General features: G+C 36.1%; 1 protein-coding gene and 1 pseudogene across 1 annotated transcript in view; one reads left to right on the top strand and one right to left on the bottom strand.

Annotated features, from left to right (window-relative positions):
* CFAP299 (cilia and flagella associated protein 299) overlaps positions 1–21307 on the bottom strand; it is a 662045-nt gene that overhangs the window by 322030 nt on the left and 318708 nt on the right. The gene's annotated exons all lie outside the window — the stretch shown is intronic.
* LOC133765792 (bromodomain-containing protein 7-like) lies at positions 16775–17938 on the top strand (annotated as a pseudogene).

A 21307-nucleotide genomic window follows, 5' to 3' on the forward strand; every position in this document is an offset into this window, starting at 1 on the left:
CTATACTCTATTATATGAAAAATGTTGTTTTTCTCTGGCCTCAGAATCAGCCCTTAAGGCATTCGGATCTGGCTGAAGAGCCCATGAGAGTATTGTAGGCATGGAAAGCCAAGATACCATGGAAAAGAAAAAAAGAAGACGACCTAAATGAAAGATCTCTGTGAGTGAGATCCCAGTGGAAAGAACGGGGCCATTAAAGAAGGAGGTACCTTTCTCTGAAGGGAGGAGAGAACTTCCACTTTGACTATGACCCTATCGGAATAAGATCAAAGTCAGCGAACTCTAAAGGCTTCCATAGCCCTGGCAACTCATGACTAGAGCCTAGGGAGATTACTGACGCCATGAACAGGAGTGTCAAATTGTTAAGTCAGCAACAGAAGTCACTGTGTACTTACATCCCATGTGGGAACTGTCCTTAATGTGTTGTCTAATGTGCAGTGATGCTATAACTAGTACTGAAACAGTATTTCTACACTTTGTGTTTCTGTGTGGGTACAAACTGATGAGATCTTTACTAATTATATACTGAATTGATCTTCTGTATATAAAGATAATTGGAAATGAAAAAAAAAAACAAAAACAAAACCTGGTGTTAAATTGGAAATGGCATAGAAAATTAATTAATTTTTAAAAAAATATTATGTAGGATCTCTGTCTTTAATGTGCTGTACACTCTTATTTAATGCTATAACTAGTACTCCAACAGTATTTTTTCACTTTGTGTTGCTATATGGGGGCAAACTGTTGAAATCGTTACCTAATATATACTAAACTGATCTTTTGTATATAAAGAGAATTGAAAATGAATCATGATGTGATTGGAAGGGGAGAGGGAGTGGGAAAGGGGAGGGTTGTGGGTGGGAGGGAAGTTTTGGGAGGGGGAAGCCATTGTAACCCATAAGCTGTACTTTGGAAATTTATATTCATTAAATAAAAGTTTAATTAAAAAAAATAAATAAAGAAATTACACTGTAGACATTTAATCCTGACCCAGTCACTTTAATTGCACTGCTAAAAAACACAGAATTCAATTCTTCCAGAAATCCTACTGCCTTCTGTTCAAGCTATGGGTACTTTTTAGTTCTGTTTATTTACCTCCTTGATTTCTTGCTCTGATGATTATTAATGATTTTAGGCTATCCTTTGAAGTCAAATATCCCTAACTTTTCTAGATTCAATAAAAATGGCAAAAGAGAAATTAAAAAAAAAAGAAAAATGTTGTTTTTAAGGAGAAAAACATTCTTTGATAATGATCTACATTCTTACATTTCATCTTTCTGTGCTTTAGAAATATATATATATATATGTAGAGAGAGAAAAACAATCTATTTTAAATCTAAATACAAATCTTTTCAAATACATATACTTGAAAATCATACTGTCAGATTAGAGAATCATAGAACGAATTTTTAATCCATTTTTAAATAAACACATCTTGTTAACACAAATAAAAATGATTTATGTTTTACAAGTTGAAGGAATAAGATCAGAGGAAACAGAAGGAGAAAAGAAGAAACGGAAGATGGGAAGAACAAAACAACATCAAGATTTCCCATGTTGCCTGGCATCTGGAATTGAGAGGAAACAGTGAATGTTATCAAAGAGAATCATTGTGCAATGTTTTCCAGAATTGCATATGAGAAGGCTGGTATATATGATCTTGTTTTCTGATAAAACTTGAAAAATTATTTGGATTTCTTTTGTTCAAACATTTTAAAGTAGCTTATCCAACAGAAATAATTAAACATAGTCTTTGTAACCGTGAAACTGAAAATAAAATTGTTTCTATTAGAATAAATTACAGTACTCTTGTTCTGCACAGTAGGTGTATTGTAATTACCTGATTAAAAATCAGGGTAATAAGTCACCAGCAATCATCAATTTAAACTGGTTACAGGAGGCCAGCATTGGTGAGTACTGTTTGGTGACAGTAAAGCCATGGGGAAAGAATTTCTAGGATGACTAAATATCACATCTGGGTGAAGCATGTCTACTCCTTTCTTTTACTTAACAAATATTGCATGGGACAAAGGAATGTCAAGTCTAAACTTTGTAATACATATGTAAAACACATGCATTTGCACCAATTTAAAGCAAAACTACAGAGTCTGGAGGCATTGTTGTGGTTTGGAAGTTAAAATTGTCCATTTTCATTAACTTGTGTTTCAAAGATACTACACCACATTGAGGAAAGGATTCTGCCTTTTTAGTGAGCAATGTATGAAAAGCTAATTCCTAAGAGCTGAAGAGTTTTCAAGATCATGCTCAATTTTTACATGAGAGAAATTCAGTCATAGAAAAAGCAAAGGTTTTCAACAAAAATTCTTTGCAGATTCATCTACTGAGCACTTGCTCCAATTTAACTTACTGTCGTTTGGGAGAAAAGGAACAAACAGCACTTGACCTTCTAGTCATAAAGACCCTAGAAAACACACCATGTAAAAAAAAAGAGAGAAAGAAAAAAGGCACCACAGCAGCAAACATCTCTTCCCAACCCCAAAAACAATCAAAATGATGGGAAAACATTTCAACTACTTACTTAGATTGCAGTTAGTGCTTCCATTTTCTCTAGTTATTTCACATCCCATAAATTCGAGGGCATGTGACTCAAACATCCTAAATTCTAAGTTTTGTGCCTATTCTCCAAACCCATTGCTGTTAAGGTATTAAAAAATTTCACTTTCTGAATATAGCATTTTTCCCTTGTGAAAATGCATATTGGGAATAAAGGCCCCACAAAGATATCCACATTCTTAGCCTAGGAGGTATGGTAAATGGGAATTAAAACTGCCTATGGAATTATGTTTGCTAAATAGCTGACTTTGAGATGGGAAGATTTTCCAGGTGGAGCCTATGTAATCATGAAGGTCCTCAATAAATGAAAGACAATGGCAAAAGAGGGGAACCAGAGAGATGGAAGCATGGAAAAGATACAGCCCAACAATTGTTAGAGTGGTTGCAAATCCTGGAATGCAGGTGGTCTAGAGAAAAAGGGAAAGTCAATAAGCCAGATTCCCTTAGAGGCCTGCAGAAGGATCACAGCCTAGCCAACAGCCTTGTTCTACTTCAGTGAGACTCAATTCAGGGTTCTGACATTCCGCATGGTAACATAATGAATTTGTGTTGCTTTGAGTCACCAAATTAGTACTATTTCATTAACAGCAGCAATAGAACTAACATGTTCTATAAAGAAACTTGGGCAAAATCAAAGTCTATCAACAATGAAGGACATATAATAATAATAATTATGATAACTTTTTCTTTAGTATTAGCTGTGTCAATTAGTAACCTAGGGTGAGTGTGTACATTTTTGAGAATTACATGTATATTTGAAAAATCTGATACAGATACAAAGGGAGGTCTTCAAAAAGATAATAATTATGAAAAAACTGTATGGAACTCAATTTTTTGCACCAAAATAAGTTTTTTTTTTTCATTTTTCAATTCCTTTTTAAAAAAATTTAATTTTAAAAAAAATTGAAATAGAGTTAGAGAGAGAGAGAGGTCTTCCATCTGCTTGTTTATTCCCCAAATTGCCTCAACGGCTGGAGTTGGGCCAATCCAAAGCCAGGAGCCAGGAGCCAGGAGATTTTCCCTGGCCTCCCATGTGGGTGCAGGGGCCCAAGGACTTGGGCCATCTTCTACTGCTTTCCCAGACTATAGCAGAGAGCTGGATTGGAAATGGAGAAGCTGAGACTCAAACCAGTGCCCATATGAGATACTGGTACTGCTGGCAGTGGCTTTACCCACTCTGCCACAGCAACTTCTCCCATTTCATTTTCTAAGAACTTTTTGAAGCACCATTGTATATGAATGTATGTATATGTATAGATAGGTAGTCAGATAGATCTGTGAATACAGACACTAGATTATAGACTATTGACAGATACATCCATTTTTTTTTCTTTTGATGCTCCCATATTATCCAAAAGTAATACCATGTTGTACATTAAAAAAAAAAAGACAAAAAACTAGGGCTAATAGAATCTAGATAGACAAGGCTGTTTCTTCATAGTTCTAAAACCCACGATCCTCAAAAGCAACTCTAACCTCTATACAAGGTTTAACTAAAATAAGGATATAGACACAAGATCAAAATGTGTCAAATGCTTTGCTATTTCAGCTGGCTTTATTTCTTACATAATATTATTACAAACAGCATATTTACTCTTTCTGTGCTTAATGTCAGCATAAAATGACTTCAGATTAAGAGTGATTCCTCCAGCCTTCACTTTCAATCCCAAAACCATGCCTTGTCAAAGAAAAAAACAAAATAGAAGAGATCCCAAACATTTGCATCTAATGTTCTTCACAGTGTTTGATATACCAAGAACTAATATTTTAATTTTGAAGTCTTTACATTTATATTCAATACTGTTTAAGTCACTAATAGAAATTCATTAGTCAATAATGCTCAGTGTAAAATGCAACATTTATAGTTGCAATATGCTTATTAGTGTAAGGAAAATTTCTACTACATGAAAAGGACAGAGTGGTAGGTCAATTGCTCCTTTTTCACACATAATTATTTATTTTAAAGAAATTAAATTTAAGGAAAAAGTATTAAACTACATTCAATCATTTATGTTAAAACCATACTACTATAACTTTAAAATAGTCTCCCTTCCTCAACTTTCCATTGAAGTATTTTAAAATGTTAAATTAAAAATGCATTAAATTTATATTTTGCTCCTAGATATATACCCCAAAGAAATACTTCAAAAATTCACAAAAGAAGATACCTACTAGAATTTCTGTAGCCAAAGTATTCTTAATGACTCACAATTAAATTTACCTAGTGTCTACCAAAATAAAATAGATAAAATGAGGCATATTCACCTAATGGAACACTATCCATGAATGAGAATGAATAATCTACAACTATTTTCAATAGTGTTGATAAATCTTACAGGAAAATGTTTAGAGAGAAAAACAGGGCATAAAACTGCACACATGCATTATGATTCTAGATAAAAGAGGCATAATTAATCTATGTTAGCAGTCAAGTCAGTGTTTCCCTTTGCTTTGGGGAGGAGCACAGGAAGACGGAGCACAAAGTGGGCTTCTGAAAACGCTGGGAGAGCTGTGCTTCCTCCTTTGGACACTGACTATAATTACATGGACTTCTCTGTGTGTATATTATCCTTCAAAATAAAGTCTTTAAAAAACTCATAGGAGATAAAAAAAATTAGAAAACTTATAGGAAATAGTTTTTTTTTATCAGATTGGTCAAGATCCAAAAGTGGCAAACCCTTTATGTTAGTAAGGGTGAGGGGAAAAATAGAACTGCCATACTGTTGGCAAGAATATAGAAAAAACGACTGGGGTGGCTATCTTGGCTCAGCAGGCTAAGCTGCCACTTGGGATGTCCACAAGAGTAGTCCTGGCTACTCTGCTTCTGATCAAGTTTCCTGCTAATGTACCTGGAAAGCAGCTGATGATGTCTCAAGTACTGGAATTCCTTTCACTCAAGTAAGGCTGGATGGAATTTCTGGCTCCTGGCTATTTGGGGGTGGGGAGTGAACAAGCAGATGGAAGAGTTCACTTGCTCTCTCTCTGGTGTGCACTCGTTGTCTCTCTCTCTGTCACTCTATCATTCAAATAAATAAATGTGTTTTTTTAAAGTTAGAATAAACCTTACCAAGAGACTTTTTGTAGACACAATACTGAAAATATGCTAAAATCTTTCATTCTAAAAATCCTGCCTTTAGAAATGTATCCAAAGATATATTCTCTCACACATATAAATGACATATATACAAGAAAAGTCATGTCAGAACCAGTAGATGGTTGAGTAAATTATGGAATTTCCATAAAATGGACTACTTTGCAGCCATGAAAATAAATGAAACTACTCAACAGATAGAAATATGGAATATTTTTGTAATGTAGTAAACACAGCCTATATGTAAAAAGAATACTGTGTGTCATATCTTCTTTTTTTAAAACAAAACTTATTTCTTGATTTGAGAGGTAGAGTTACAGACAGTGAGAGGGAGAGACAGAGAGGAAGGTCTCCCATCCACTGGTTCATTCCCAAATGGCTGCAACTGCCAGAGCTGGCCAGATCTGAATCCAGGAGCCAGGAGCTTCTTCTGGGTCAAACACGTGGGTGCAGGGGTCCAGGCACTTGGGCCAGCTTATACTGCTTTTACAGGCCATAGAAAAGAGCTGAATTGGAAGAGGAGCAGCCAGGACTAGAACTAGCACCCATGTAGGATGCCAGAGCCGCTGGCGCTGGATTAACCTACTATGCCACAGCACCAGCCCCATGGTATGTTCCTTATATGCAATGGATGAAATATTTGTGCTCTCCAAAATTCATAGGTTGAAGTCTCAGTATGATAGTATCTGGAAGTGAGATCTATGGAAGAAAAGTATATCATGATAGTGGAGTCCTCAAGATGGGTTTGAAGTCTTCGTGAGAAGAGGATGAGAGCTAGCCCTTTCTCTCTGTGTCACATACAGACACCTCAGGAAACTAGCCATTCTCAAACCAGGAGGGGGGCCCTCCTGCAATTAATTTTAATTTTAATTAGCTTTTAAGAGTCAATGTGATTTGTAGATACAATTCTAAGAACATAATGATATTCCTCTCCTCCCTCACTTTCTCTCCCTCCCAGTCTCCTTCCTTCTCCCTTTTTTTATAGTTTTTGAGATAACATATTTTAAATTTATATTTCAGTAAAAGAGCTTAATACTTCACCGAATAGGAAGTTTAACAATTAAAATGCAAAAAGACACTAGTTTAATGTGAACAAAGACAGCAGCTATAAACAGTAATTGAATGGAAAAATGACCATTTCACCAGAAAACAGTAAATTTAAAGAGATTATTGATTATTAAAACTAAATTAGTGGCCAGCGCCGTGGCTCAACAGGCTAATCCTCCGCCTTGCAGCACCAGCACACCAGGTTCTAGTCCCAGTCGGGGCACCGGATTCTGTCCCGGTTGCCCCTCTTCCAGGCCAGCTCTCTGCTGTGGCCAGGGAGTGCAGATGGAGGATGGCCCAAGTCCTTGGGCCCTGCACCCGCATGGGAGACCAGGAGAAGCACCTGGCTCCTGCCATTGGATCAGCGTGGTGCGCCGGCCACAGGGCGCCGGCCACAGCGGCCATTGGAGGGTGAACCAACGGCAAAAGGAAGATCTTTCTCTCTGTCTCTCTCTCTCACTGTCCACTCTGCCTGTCAAAAAAAACAAACAAACAAACAAACAAACAAACAAAAAAACAAAAAAAACAAAACCTAAATTAGTATAGCATTCTTAACCAATGGTTTGACAAAGGTATAAAACAAAATTTTACAAAAGTCAATACTTACACGCATATACATTGCTTTCTCTCTCTGTGTGTGTGTGTGTGTGTGTGTTTGTGTTTTATTTTAGCTCCCACATATAAGGGAGAACATGTGGAAATTGTCTTTCTGGGTCCAGTTTATTTCACTCAATATAATGTTCTCCAGTTGAGTCCATTTTGCTGCAAATCATAGAACATGTCTTTTTTGTAGCTGAATAATATTCCATTGTATGTATGTGTGTGTGTGTATATATATATATATATACTGCATTTTCTTTTTTTAAAATTAAAAAAAATTAATTTCATATATTTTATATTATACAGATTTAGGAAGATGGTGATACTTCCTACCTTATCCTCCCTTCCCCCCACACTCCCATTCTTCCTCTCCTTCTCTTATTCCCTCTCTTAATTTTTACAATGATCTGTTTCAGTCTATTTTGTACTCATAAGATTAATCCTACCCTAAGTAAAATTTCCAACAAATACTAAGAAGAAGAAAAAATGCAACACTGTTCCTCAACAATAGAGACAAGGGCTGTAAACAATCATCCAATTTCAAAATGTCAATTTCACTCCTATACATTACATTTTTGGTACTCTATGAGTTACATATGAGTTTTGTCTTTTTGAAACTGGTTTGTTCTGGTTTGTTTCACTAAGTACAATGGTTTCCATTTGGATCCACTTTGTTGCAAGACAGGATTTCATTTTTTTTTTTTTTACAGTTGAGTAGTATCTTAAAATCCATGAGAAATCCTTCACAAATTTAAAGCAAAATAGTGTCAAGGCTAATCTGACTACAGCAAAAAATCAATGGGTGGTGGCAGATTTGAGGAGGGTAGTGAGAGATGGGTACAGAAGAGAAGGAATGTAGATTGGTTAGGACGCTGAGTTGTGCCATGCAAATGGAAGTCAACAAGAACTGATGGTGGACTGAGCAAGAGGGAGAGGGAGCTGCAAAGCCTAAAGTTCAGTGGGTGGATGACAGTACTATTCATTCAGAGGCAAATATCGGGGTATAGTGATGGAAAACATCAAAGGTTAGCTTGAGAAATGTCAAGTTTGAAATGTTTTGATCTGGCAAAGACAATCTCTGAAACTCAGGAATCCTGGACTGAAAGATATGGGTAAGGGTAAGATCTTTGAAGGAGCATGGGGGCATCACATAAACTAAGTTAACACAAACTTATAAGAAGGAGAATATAATTAAGTGACCCACATGGCTAAATATCACTAGAGTAAAGTTGAAAAACAGTTTGTATCTAACATCATCCTCCACCTCACATTTTTGCTATGAATTAGGCATTTTAAAAAATCCATGTCACATTGAAGCCTGAGAAATGTTGCCCTGTGAGATTAGGCAATGAGCCCAGAGTCACACATATGATCACTACAGAGACAGCAGCTGTCTTGGCATAAAATTCTTGCAGAGTGTAAAATCTACACAGTCAGGATCCCCTAAACACTTGGTTCATCTGAATGAGCTTTCATAGAATACTTAGACAAGCAGTTATTACTGTCTCCACCCCAATTACAATTGATCTGTAATTCCATGAGGTAGGAAGAAGCAAATAAGATTTTTCCAATCTTCAAAAATCCACACTATGCCAAGAGTTGGTAAGATTTTTTTTTTTTATTTTCAATGAAATAACCTCCAAATGGAAGTTTATATGTGAACTTAGGTTTCAGGTGTGTTACTAAATGATTATTTTGAGTTGGTTCACAAAGTCTTTAAAACCATTTGATCTTCTGTTTTCAATCAGATACATAATATTTATTCATTAATACCTGAGAAATTGAAAAAAAAACTATGACAAAGCTTTAAGACACATGAAAATAAAGCTTTTAATCCTGTCATCAATATTTTTTCTCATTCTCCAAAAAAATAAACAATGCTAGTAGGCTAGTATATATCACTTTATATTGTTTGTCACAGTAATAACGAGATACAAAAAAATTCACAAAAAGTATTCTGTCTGATTTTACAAAATTAAGCATCACAATAAGCACATTAGTTTGTAATAGCTTTTTTTCTCAGTAGGCAGAGTCATTTTGGAAATCAATTCAATTACAATAGATATGGTCTAAATCTAACTTCCATTTATTGTTATAAGTCACCATATAAGCTTCATTTTCAAAAAATACTTATTTATTTATTTTTGAAAGATAGAGTTACAGAGAGGGAGAGACAGAGAAAGAAAGATCTTCCATTCCACTTGTTCACTCTTCAAATGGTGGCAACGGCTGGTGCTGGGCCAGACTGAATACAGAAGCCTCTTCCAGGTCTCTGCCATGGGTGCAGGGGCCCAAGCACTTGGGCCTTCTTTTGTTGCCTTCCTAGACACAACAGCAGGGAACTGGATTGGAAGTGGAGCAGCCGGGACTTGAACTGGTATCCATATGGAATGCCAGTGCTCTAGGTGGTAGCTTTACCCACTTTGTCCCATTATCAGCCCCCATTTACTTTCTAACCACATGATATTCTCTAGTGTGAATACACTATGATACATTCAATTATTTTCCATTGATGTACATTAGAAATAAAGAAACTTTAATCTTAAAAATCAGATAATGCATAAATCAGTATCATGTAAGTACTAAATCATCATATACCATCTAGGGTTGCACATATCTGTCAAATGAGAATATAAAATCACATGAGTTTATTCTAATTTTTTTCTTTTAAGTCCATAATGAAATAATATATTTCTGATTATTAATGTAAGATGGAAAAAAAAGCCTCATTCTCAACTAAACAACTAGATTCTTATTCCTCGAAAATCAAGGGAATGCCAAAACAAGAAGGAAAAAATATCAACATTCCCATGATCAAATCACTCAGTCCCTGCATTTGGACTCATATACACTTCCCATTTGTCATCAGCATTCTGAACCATCCTTCTCTCTACTCAAGACCAAGCACTCCATTATGTGTGCTAGATGCCACTGCCTACAGATATTATTCTGTTGTAAAAGTTGTATGCAGAATTATTTTTGTGATTAAATTCTGCATGACTGCTAAGTCAGTACTTTTGGCATAATACAGACTTAATTTTAAAAATTATTATCCTACTTTGAAAAATTGGGTAAAATGTTACAATATCCACTAAAAACAATCTTAGTTTGGATTTAAAAAAACCCTGATTTATGTACCAAATTATTCTAGGATAAATATGTTAATTTAACAAAAATGACTTTTAAAATACAGATATATTATATCTGCATAGAAACAAAGGTTAATTTATAAAAACAGGCTTGGATGATCCAACAAAAACCAGTAGTAAAATATATTACTCTGCCTAATAAAATTATTCAAACTCATGTAATGAATTCATGATTACATATCTAGCAAATATTGAGACTTCACATCTCTAATGACACAATTATCCACACAAGTTTAATTAACGGTCATGGCAAATGTGTTTGCACTTACTTTAATACTTACACCGAAATGTAAAATATTTTCATCTGCACTTTGTAAATAATAGATGATTTCTCCCATGATAAACTGCAGAAGTTGTCACTTTTTATACACAGTGGGGTCATTAGTTAATCTTGAATAACCCCTGAGAAACACAATATAAGCAATGTGCACACAGGAAGAAAACGAAAATGCACGATAAAATATACAGATTAAAAAAATTACATTTAAATAAATACAGTCAATATTGTAGGTGCTGTCTAATGTCACTACTGAAGTTCACTTTGGGAGAACTGCAAAATCCCCAGGACTAATTAAAGCATTATGTGTATTTCCCAGAATTTTATGAAGAATATAAATGAAGAATTTGAGGCTGCTGCTAAAACAACCACTGGCAATCGGAACACTCTAAATATTGCTGTTTTCATAGGCTAAATAATATTAAACTTTTTTTTCTTGGAATAGGATTACTTTCCCTGAGGAATAAATATATGAACAAAATAGGTAGTTTATTAAGAGGAAATAATGGTAAACCTGATTGGCTAGGGAAGCAATATTATCTGCTAAATCAACTTTGTCTCTGTCTATTCTTCAGTGCTCATCTCCTGCCAGCTTAGACATACCTACCTTTTCAGGGCTACAGGATTTTAGCCACATCTAATGGCTTAACCACCGATCCAGCCTACTGCACATTAGAGGAGGCTTCTTCGATATAACTCCTGGGTAATCACACAGCATCCTGAACTTGGAAAGGCCCCACACATGGTTTATGTATTTTTCATTTTGGTAAAATACTAAGTACTCATAGTAAGTTAATCTAAAAATAATTGTCCTTGTTACTAGAAATTCACCATGATATTTTAAATATCTTAGGGTAGTCCACTTTATATGACAAAGAGTTACAAAGATTGTGCTGGCTTGAAATATGGCTTCTCCAGTGAGGATTTGGGAGTAAGGAGCCATGACCTCCAGTTGAACTACTGCTTTGATATATTGTTTTTTGGAGGACATGATGGAGGTCATACACTTTTATCAATTACTCTTTTTGCTATTCTTTTAAGTCATCTAATAGGCTTGTTCTAGTATTTCTATTAGCTCCTTTTCTATGGAATCAGACTACCTTACTTGTTTGCATCTTTCAGGTCAACCTTGTATTCTCATCTGAGTACCTATGACAAGTAAACGAGTTTATCTTGTGAAGAGCTTTACATAAAATGAAATGCTATAGTGCTGGGAATTCTTCCTTAATTTTAACTTTAAACTTGATCTTTCAGTTGCATGACTGACCACCTTATTATTACCTGTACTGAAAAAGTCCCATCGATAGTGAATGTCTTAGGTCCACAGACCAAAGACAAATGCTGCCATTGTGCAGTATGGTATAATCTGTCAAGGAAATGTAAAGGCACTGACAACTAATTTTTTTCCAAAGTAAGGGCATTTCATGAGAAAAAAATGCATGTCTATCACTTTTCTTTTTTACTGTACATTATATTGTAGCTATTACTCCTTGCTGTCAATGGTATTTTTTTTTTTACATTTTTCTTCTGCTTTGTCAGAATCAAATTTAGGGATATGATCCATAGCTCTATATAGAGAACTTCCGTACCAATATTTTTATCTTTAATAAGTATAATACCATGAATTTTAGATGCTAATTTTTTTACAATGAACAAAATTAATTTATGAAAGAATCATTTTTAGCATTCATAGGTGATCTTAGCCTTTATTTTTGTTTGGAGATTCAGAGTGCACCTATCAAACTATTTTTGATAAATACATTGAACTAAAGCTTCAACTGGTCTATTTTCTAAAATATTCTTATATTATAGTTATTGATACTGGGAACAATATTTTCTACAATAGGCCAAAAATATGAGGAAGCTTCATGGAAAGTTTAAATAAAAATTTCTTATATAAATACTGAAATACATGAATATGAGGATATTTCAAAAATTCATGGAAAATATGTGCTATAAAAATAACAATGTAGAAATTTGAAAATCTGCACCAAAACACACTTTTAATTCTATTAATTCCATTTCCACTAACTTTTTGAAATTCCCTCATATTTTAGCCTTGGTGAGCCAAACATATTGTTATTTTTCATCCAGCACAAAAGTAGCCAGAAACAATATAAAAATGAAAGAACATAGCTGTGCTTCAATTTAATATTATCAGGGCTGGCTTGTGGAGTAGTAGGTAAAGCCACCACTTGCAGTGCCGACATCCCATATGGATGATGGTTCGAGTCCCAGTTGCTCCACTTCCCATCCAGCTCTCTACTTCAGCCTGGGAAAGCAGCAGAAGATGGCTCAAGTCCCTGGGCCGCTGCACCTGCATGAGAGACCTGAAGAAGCTCCTGGCTCCTAGCTTCAGATTGGCACAGCTTCAGCCATTGCTGCCAATTAAGGAGTGAACCAGCAGATGGAAGACCTCTCTCTCTCTCTCTCTTTCTTCCTCTGTGTAAATATGACTTTCAAATAAATAAATATTTTAAAAATATAATATTATCTACATAACCATATAGCAAGTTAGATATTGTCCAAGGACAGCAGTTTACCAACTTTTCCTCTATCCCTTTATGTTAAATGTATTGCAGAAATCATGAATATAGTCATGTGCAACCTAACAATACTGAGAAATTTGTTAGGAAATGTGTTGTTCAAGCATCATAGATGACTTACACAAATCAGTCAGTTGATATGGCCTTTTGATGCAATCAAGAGATAAGGTAAACATGATGTATAAGTTATGGGGTTACTGCCAGTATTATGTAGCATAGCGTTTTACAGTAAACCATTTTTTTTACAAATTGAAGTATATGCCAAAATATTGGTAAAAAGTATGTAATATGGTAAAAAGATAAACACACAAACCATTAACATAAGCTTTTTTATTATAGCTCTCAAGTATTATGTATGATACATATCTGGAACGACAGCACAGACTTGTTAACAAAGCATTATCATAAACACACCATGATGCTATGACAGTTATGGCGTCAGAAGGAGAGAGGAATTTTTCAATTCCACTCCATTATACTCTTATCAGGTTCACCATCATTTATGTGTCTATCATGGAGCTAATCATCATTATGGGGCAAATGACTTTTAGAGATGCTATGGTATGATGATTTAGAATAACTTTTCTACCAACTTCTACCAAATGTGTCACTTTAGGTATGTCTCCAAACCTATCTGAGTTCCTCAATCATAATTTGAAGGGGTTTGTTTGGTCCAGCTATTGTTATCAAATCCTAACATTTTTACACTGACTTAAACATGTCCTTTGACTATTCATAAATAAATGTTAAGAAAGCAAAGGTTAACTAATTCTTGGGAACAGTTGTTTTTAATCTTAAAAAATCTTATTTGCAAAAATGTTTGCTTTCCTTTAAAAAAAAAAAAACTTTTAGAACCACTCAATAGAATTTCTGAATGACTACAAATGAAATGGTTAACTGACTCATAAATGACCTTTTAGTATTAGAAAGGGAGGGCTAGGACTACCTTACTATAACATCTAATATCACGTAAACCAACCAGGCAGGATAAGGCTGTTCATGTGTCCAACTGGGCAGATGGTTCCTTTCCGCCTCTAATTCGGTCTGCACTGCTGAAGAGAGAAGTGAATTTTTGGAAGAAAGACTGATCCATACTAGTCAAACCTTCTGAGACATTTTAGTCACTATGGGTATATAACAATTGTACTCAAAGGTTTATTATTTTGATAGTAATATGTAACATTTATGAACTTGGCAGAAATCTGATAAAATTTGTTTTTCATAGTATATTTCCTTGGAAAATTAGTGAATGCATGTGAAATTTCTTTCAGGAAATACATAATTTCTATTCCTATCAGAATGTGAAACTACTCAATTAGCAGTGGGCCACGCTTAACAAAAGATCTAACACCTATAAATTCTATGATGTACATAGAACTGCCTAAGGCAACACTCATTAAATTGAGTAAGTAAGGGCCTATGGTTTTTAGAGTACTAACTGACAAATGAACACCTGCTGTTACTTTCACTACTAACACAGGTCATAAAAATCTGCTTTCTAGGAATTTACTGCTGTATTATCAGGGAGAAATCTGAAAGCAGCTGTGGAATGGTATGTGATCACGTAAAACAGTGAAATCAACTGTTAATTTTATCCTGACATTTATTACTAATTCCAATTCCAAGAATAAGTCACAGGAAATAAAGAGGACATACAAATCAGTAACACAGATTAAACTTGTGATCAGTTTTTAGGGAAGATTTACCTTCAAATTTCATAAAGAATCTTATTTTAATAACATTTCCAAATTTGTCTCTTTCCTTAATTATTTATTTTGCCTAACAGTAAAGGAAGTAAATTAGGACAGGGAAAGTGGTTGCCAGTTATGAAGAAAAAGGAGAAAGGTAAAAAGCAGATCCAATATTTGATGGTAGGAAGTTTTAATTCCGTATTCAATATTTCATGGAGGGATATCTTTCTTGATGTAACACACCTTCTGTGAGCTAGAACTAAATGATCTGCTATATCATAAATGAAAGATTGCTGAAAACATGTACAAAATTCATTTCCTATCTGATAATTTTAAGAGTTACAGAACTTGGGATTCTAAGATGGTGGATTAGGGAACGACATACTACATTAGCCTACGGATGAATAGTAAAAAAAAAAAAAAAAAAAAAAAAAAAAAAAAAAAAAAAAAAGTGTAGAAAGTGCCCTCTCAGGGGAGAATTGGAGAGAAAACCATACTGAAATCCTATAAGAGGAAGAACTCCATGTACCTGAGTGAAAGGTATGGACAAACAGCAGGAACACAATCAGAAGCACAGTTGAAGCAGCCAAGAGCCAGAGTGGGAGGCAGCTTGGAGACAGAGGTAGACCAGATGGTAGCAACCCATGGTGCTATAGCCAGAGGGAGAGCATGGCAAGTCTTGACTAGAGCCCTGGAGACTAGCAGTTGCTAGCAGTTGCTGCAGACCCAGTGGAAGTAGAGAGGGCATGTTTATCTCACCCCAGCTTCCCCACAACAGTGCCTGCTGCCCAACTGAGAAAGGGCAGGCACCATTTTGGGTATGGGCAGGAGCTGCAGGAGACTGTGCACACCCACAGCAACTGGCTGAGACAGGATGGCATCTTCTTGGCAGTACTGGCAGTAGTGGAAGGGAGACAGCAACTTGCAGCCAATGGCTCTTGTGTACACACGTGCAACCCAGAGATTCTAGCAGAGGGAACAATTCACAGTCCCCAGTGACTTTGAACCTTGCTGGGAGGTAGCTGGGCACCTCATGTAGGATGGTGAGGGGCCCATGGCCTCCCAGGAACTAGACACCTAGGTGGAGATGTCTCAGGGAACATTTGCTTCCCTATAGACTGGACAAGCTGGCAGAGCAGAAACCTGTGCACTCAGAGAGTGGGAGAGCCTTGTGTGCTGAGATCAAGGAGATTTTATAGTTACATGAGAAGGTATAAGGTGTAGTGGGGTCTCTAGGCAATCCTAGGTGCAGCTCCACATGCTTGGAGCTCCTTGGTTGTCTACAGCAGGTCATTCAGTAGGAACTGTGTCCATAGTGAGGACTGTGCAGATCATTTATATGGTGCAAATGTGGCATGAAACACACCAGGGGCTAACACCCAGGCATTGAGATCTACCACACCCAATTTGGGTGTAACTCTGGATACTCACCACACCCCCACACACTGACCAGAGCTCCCTGGCCAAACCCACTACACACTGCTTGGTATTTTCTGAAAGTACAGACATTTCCATTAAGCCACAGAGTCAGAGCTCAAAGATAAATGCCATCAGAGGGGAAAAACAAAAATCAGTTCCACAAATGACTAAAAACAATGCAGAAATTCAATAAATGCCCCGCCACTGCTCTCGGGCTCTGGCCAGGTCTCCCGCACCTTCTTCTCATGAGAGGCCTCCTGCCTTGTGGTGCGGGGTCTTTCAGGCTCCACTCCTGTCCTCTGCTTGCCTGGTCTGCACCAGAAACAGAAACACATGGCCTGGGCCTGATGCAGAGGGTGGGTACCAGGGCACAGTCAGACATGGGCAAGAAGCATAAAAAGCACAAGTCAGACAAACACCTCCACGAGGTGTATGTCAAGAGACCCTTGAAACTGGCCCTCAAAGAGGGAGGGAACAAAGTCACCAAGCTCTCAATGGGCAGCTAGGGGTACCACTCCAAACTCTTCAAAGTCAAAAATGACCACAACAAGCACAAACAGGAAGCGGAAAAGGAGGAAGAAGGGAGAGGAGCAGGTTCCCGGGGAAGAGAAGGGGAGCAAATGCACAAGGGCAAAAGAGGATAAAAAGCAGCGAGATCAAGACCATGTGGAGAATGAGGCAGAAGACGACCTCCAGAGTCACAGCCCTGTGAGATTACACCAACCTCTTGAGAAGCTTCTTGCAAGCTCCTTAGCCAAGCAGGAAGAAATAGAACAGACGCCCCTTCAAGAAGCTTTGAATCAACTGGTGAGACAACTGCAGAGAAAAGACCCAAGAGCTTTCTTTTAATTTCCTGATTTTATTGCTCCTGGCTACCACATGATCATTCAGCACCCCATGGATCCTAGTACCATGAAAGAAAAAATCAACAACAGTGACTACCACTCTACAGAAGAAGTGAAGGATAACTTCAAACTGATGTGTACTAATGCCATGATGTTCAACAAACCACAGACCATGTATTATAAAGCTGCAAAGAAGCTATTACACTCAGGGATGAAAATTCTTAGCCAGGAAACAATTCAGAGCCTGAAGCAAAGCACAGACTTCATGGTAAACTTGCAAAAAAAAAAAAAAAACTCAGAAGCAAAAAGATAGGACAGATACATCACAGAGTGGGGAGGACAGCAGCTGCTGGCTGCGACAGAGGGAGGGCTGTGGAGAGGCTGAAGCAAAAGCCTTCAGGAGTCCCAATAAGGACAATAAAAAGAAAGACAAAGATATGCTTGAAGATAAGTTTAAAAGCAATAATTTAGAAAGAAGGAACAAATCCACCGCATCATTAAGGAGTCTAGAGGAAAGCAGACCAGGTAGCTGATGAACAGTGTGAATTTGAAAGAAGAAAACCAGATGGAACAACTATGTTGAGACTTCACCGCCCTGTGGATCCCATTGTAGGAGACCCAGGCTTCTGTCCTATAACATTGGGAATGACAACTGGAAGACTTCAGTCGGGAGTGAATATTTTGCAGGGCTTCAAAGATTGGATACTATCAAATGACCCAACATACGGGTCTTAGGAGTCCCTGAAAGTGTGGAAAGAGAGAATGGACTAGTAGGCCTATTTAGTGAAATAAGTACAGAAAACTATCCTAATTTTGAGAAAGAAGGGGAAGCCAAAGTAGAGGAAGCACATAGAACTCCTAACAGACGTGACCAGAAAAGATCTTTACCACGACATTGTAGTCAAGCTCACCAAAGTAAAATATAAAGATTCTAAAATAGGCACCAGAGAAATGATATATTACTTTGAGAGGATCTCCAATTAGATTCACAGACGACTTCTCATCAGAAACCCTACAAGCTACGAGAGAATGCTGAGAAATAGTACAAGTCTTAAGAGAAAAAAACTATCAATGCAGACTGCTCTACCCTGCAAAGCTCTCATTTATTAATGAGGGTGAAATAAAGACCTTCCATAGCAAACAGAAATTGAAAGAATCTGTCGCCACTCCTCCAGCCTTACAAAAGATATTTTAAGATATGCTACACACAGAAACATAGAAAGAGAGAGCCATTATTATGCAGGAATGTGAAGGCAGAAAACCTTTGAGTAAAAGTACAAAAGAAATCCAAATTAAAATAGGAATATTTGTGGATAAATGGCAAGGCCAAGTTGTTACTTATCAATAGTCATCTTGAATATAAATGGCCTCAACTCTCTAGTTAAAAGATACAGATTTGCTGAATGGATTAAAAAAAAAAAAGACCCACCTATTTGCTGCCTACAAGAAACACATCTCACCAACAAGATACATGCAGAATGAAAGTGAAAGGATGGAAAAAGATATTCCATGATAATGGAAAGCAAAAAGGGCAGTTGTTGCCATCCTAATATCAGACAAAATAGACTTTAATGTAAAAACTGTTAAAAGAGATGAAAAAGGGCCCTATGTAATGATTAAGGGATCAATTCAACAGGAAGACGTGACTATAATAAATGTATACATACGCTATTACAGGGTGCCTGACTATTTAAAAGAAATGTTAACGGATCTAAGGAGAGACATAGGCTGCAATATAATAATAATAGGGGAATTCAGTACCCTACTTACATCAACTGACATATCAACTTGACAAAAAATTAACAAAGAATCAATGGAGCCAATTGACACTATGGACCGAATGGACCTAAGTGATATCTACAGAACTTTTCACCCCACAGTTGCAGAACACATTCTTCTCATCAGTGCACGGAACTTTCTCTAAGATAGAACATATGCTAGGCCATAAAGCAAGTCTTAGCAAATTCCAAAAAAAAAAACAAAAATCAAAATCATACCATGTATCTTCTCTGACAACAATGGAATGAAGCTGGAAATCAACAACTCAAGAATCTCTAGAACATAAGCAAACAAATGGAGAATGAACAACATGTTTCTGAATGAACAGTGGGTCATAGAAAAAATCAAAAGAGAAATCAAAAAATTCTGGACACAAATGAAGATGACAATAGATCATGTCAAAACATATGGGTTACAGCAAAAGTAGTGTTAAGACGAAAGTTTATAGCAATCAGTGCCTACATGAAGAAATCAGAAAGGTACCAAATAAAGGAGCTATCAATGCATGTCAAGATCCTAGAAAAACAACAACAATCTAAACCTAAAATTAGGAGGAAAGAAATAATTAAAATTAGAGAATAAACAAAATTGAAAAAAAATTAAAAAGATCAGTAAAATGAAGAGCTGGTCTTTTGAAAAAATAAAATTTATACATCATTGCCCAACTAACCAAAAAAGAGTGAGAACACTCAAATCAGATATGAAAAAAATGTAAAAACAGACACCACAGAAATAAAAAAAATCATCAGAAATTACTATGAAGAGATGTATGACAACAAATTGGAAAACCTAGAATAAATGGATAGATTCCTAGACACATACAATCTACCAAAATTGAGTTAAAAAGACATAGAAAACATAAACAGACCAATAACCAGGATGGATATTGAAACAGTAATAAAGACCTTCTCAACAAAGAAAGATCCAAGACCAGGTGGCTTCACTGCTGAACTCCACCAGAAATTTAAAGAAAAACTATTTCCAATTCTTCTCAGTTTTGAAATGGGGGTAATCCTCCCAAACTCTTTCTATGAAGTCTGCATCACATTCATTCCTAAGCAGAAAAAATCCAGGAGAAAGAGAACTATAGAACAAAATACCCAATGAATATAGATGCAAAAATCCCCAACAATATATTAGCTAATAGAATCCAACAGCACATCAGAAAGACCATTCATCCAGACAAAATGGGATTTATCCCTGGTATGCAGGGATGGTTCAACATTCACAAAGCATAAAATGTCATACATCACATTATCTAACTAAAGAAAAAAAATACAGTAATCTCAATAGATGCAGAGAATGCATTTTATAAATACAACATCCTTTCATGATTAAAACATTAAGCAAAATTAGTATAGAAGCAATTTTTCCTCAACACAATCAAACCAATTTATGACAAACCCATGGCCAACGTCATATTTAATAGGGCAAAGCCATAAGCATTCTCACTAAGATCCAGAACTGCACAAGGATGTCAACTCTCACCATTTCTATTTAATATAGTCCTGGAAGTTTTAGCCAGAGCCATTAGGCAATAAAAAGAAATCAAAGTAATACAAATTTTAAAGGAGGAAATAAGACTATCCCTATTTGCAGATGACTGATCCTATTTATAAGGGATCGAAAATACTTCATTAAGAAACTTTTGGAATCCAAAAAGCAGTTTGGTAAAGTGAAAGGATATAAAATCGACATGGAGAAATCAACAGCCTTTGTATACACAATGTCATGGCTAAGAAAAAACTTTCAAGATCAATCCCATTCACTATAGCTCTAAAAATAAATACCTTGGAATAAATCTAACCCAGGATGTGAAGGATCTCTACAATAAAAATTACAAAACACTAAAGAATGAAATAAAAGAAGACATTAAAAAAAATGGAAAAATCTTCCATGCTCATGAGTATAAGAAGCAATATCATCAAAATATCCACACTACCAGAAGCAATTTACAGATTCAATGCAATCCCAATAGAAATATTAATGACATTCTTCTCATATCTAGAAAAAAATGATGCTAACATTAATATGGAAACACAAGAAACCCTGAATAGCTAAAGCAATCTTATACAACAAAGGTGGAGGCATCACAATACCTGATTTCAGTACATATTACATGGCAATTATAATCCAAACAGCCTGGTACTGGCACAAAAATAGACTTGAAGACCAGTGGAATAGAATAGAAACTCCAGAAATCAATCCATGCATTTACAACCAAATTATCTTTGACAAAGGAGCTAAAGTCAATCCCTGGAGCAAGGACAGTCTCTTTAATGAATGGTG

This window comes from Lepus europaeus, chromosome 8, assembly GCF_033115175.1.
Source record: "Lepus europaeus isolate LE1 chromosome 8, mLepTim1.pri, whole genome shotgun sequence".
In the NCBI taxonomy this organism is placed as follows: Eukaryota; Metazoa; Chordata; class Mammalia; order Lagomorpha; family Leporidae; genus Lepus; species Lepus europaeus.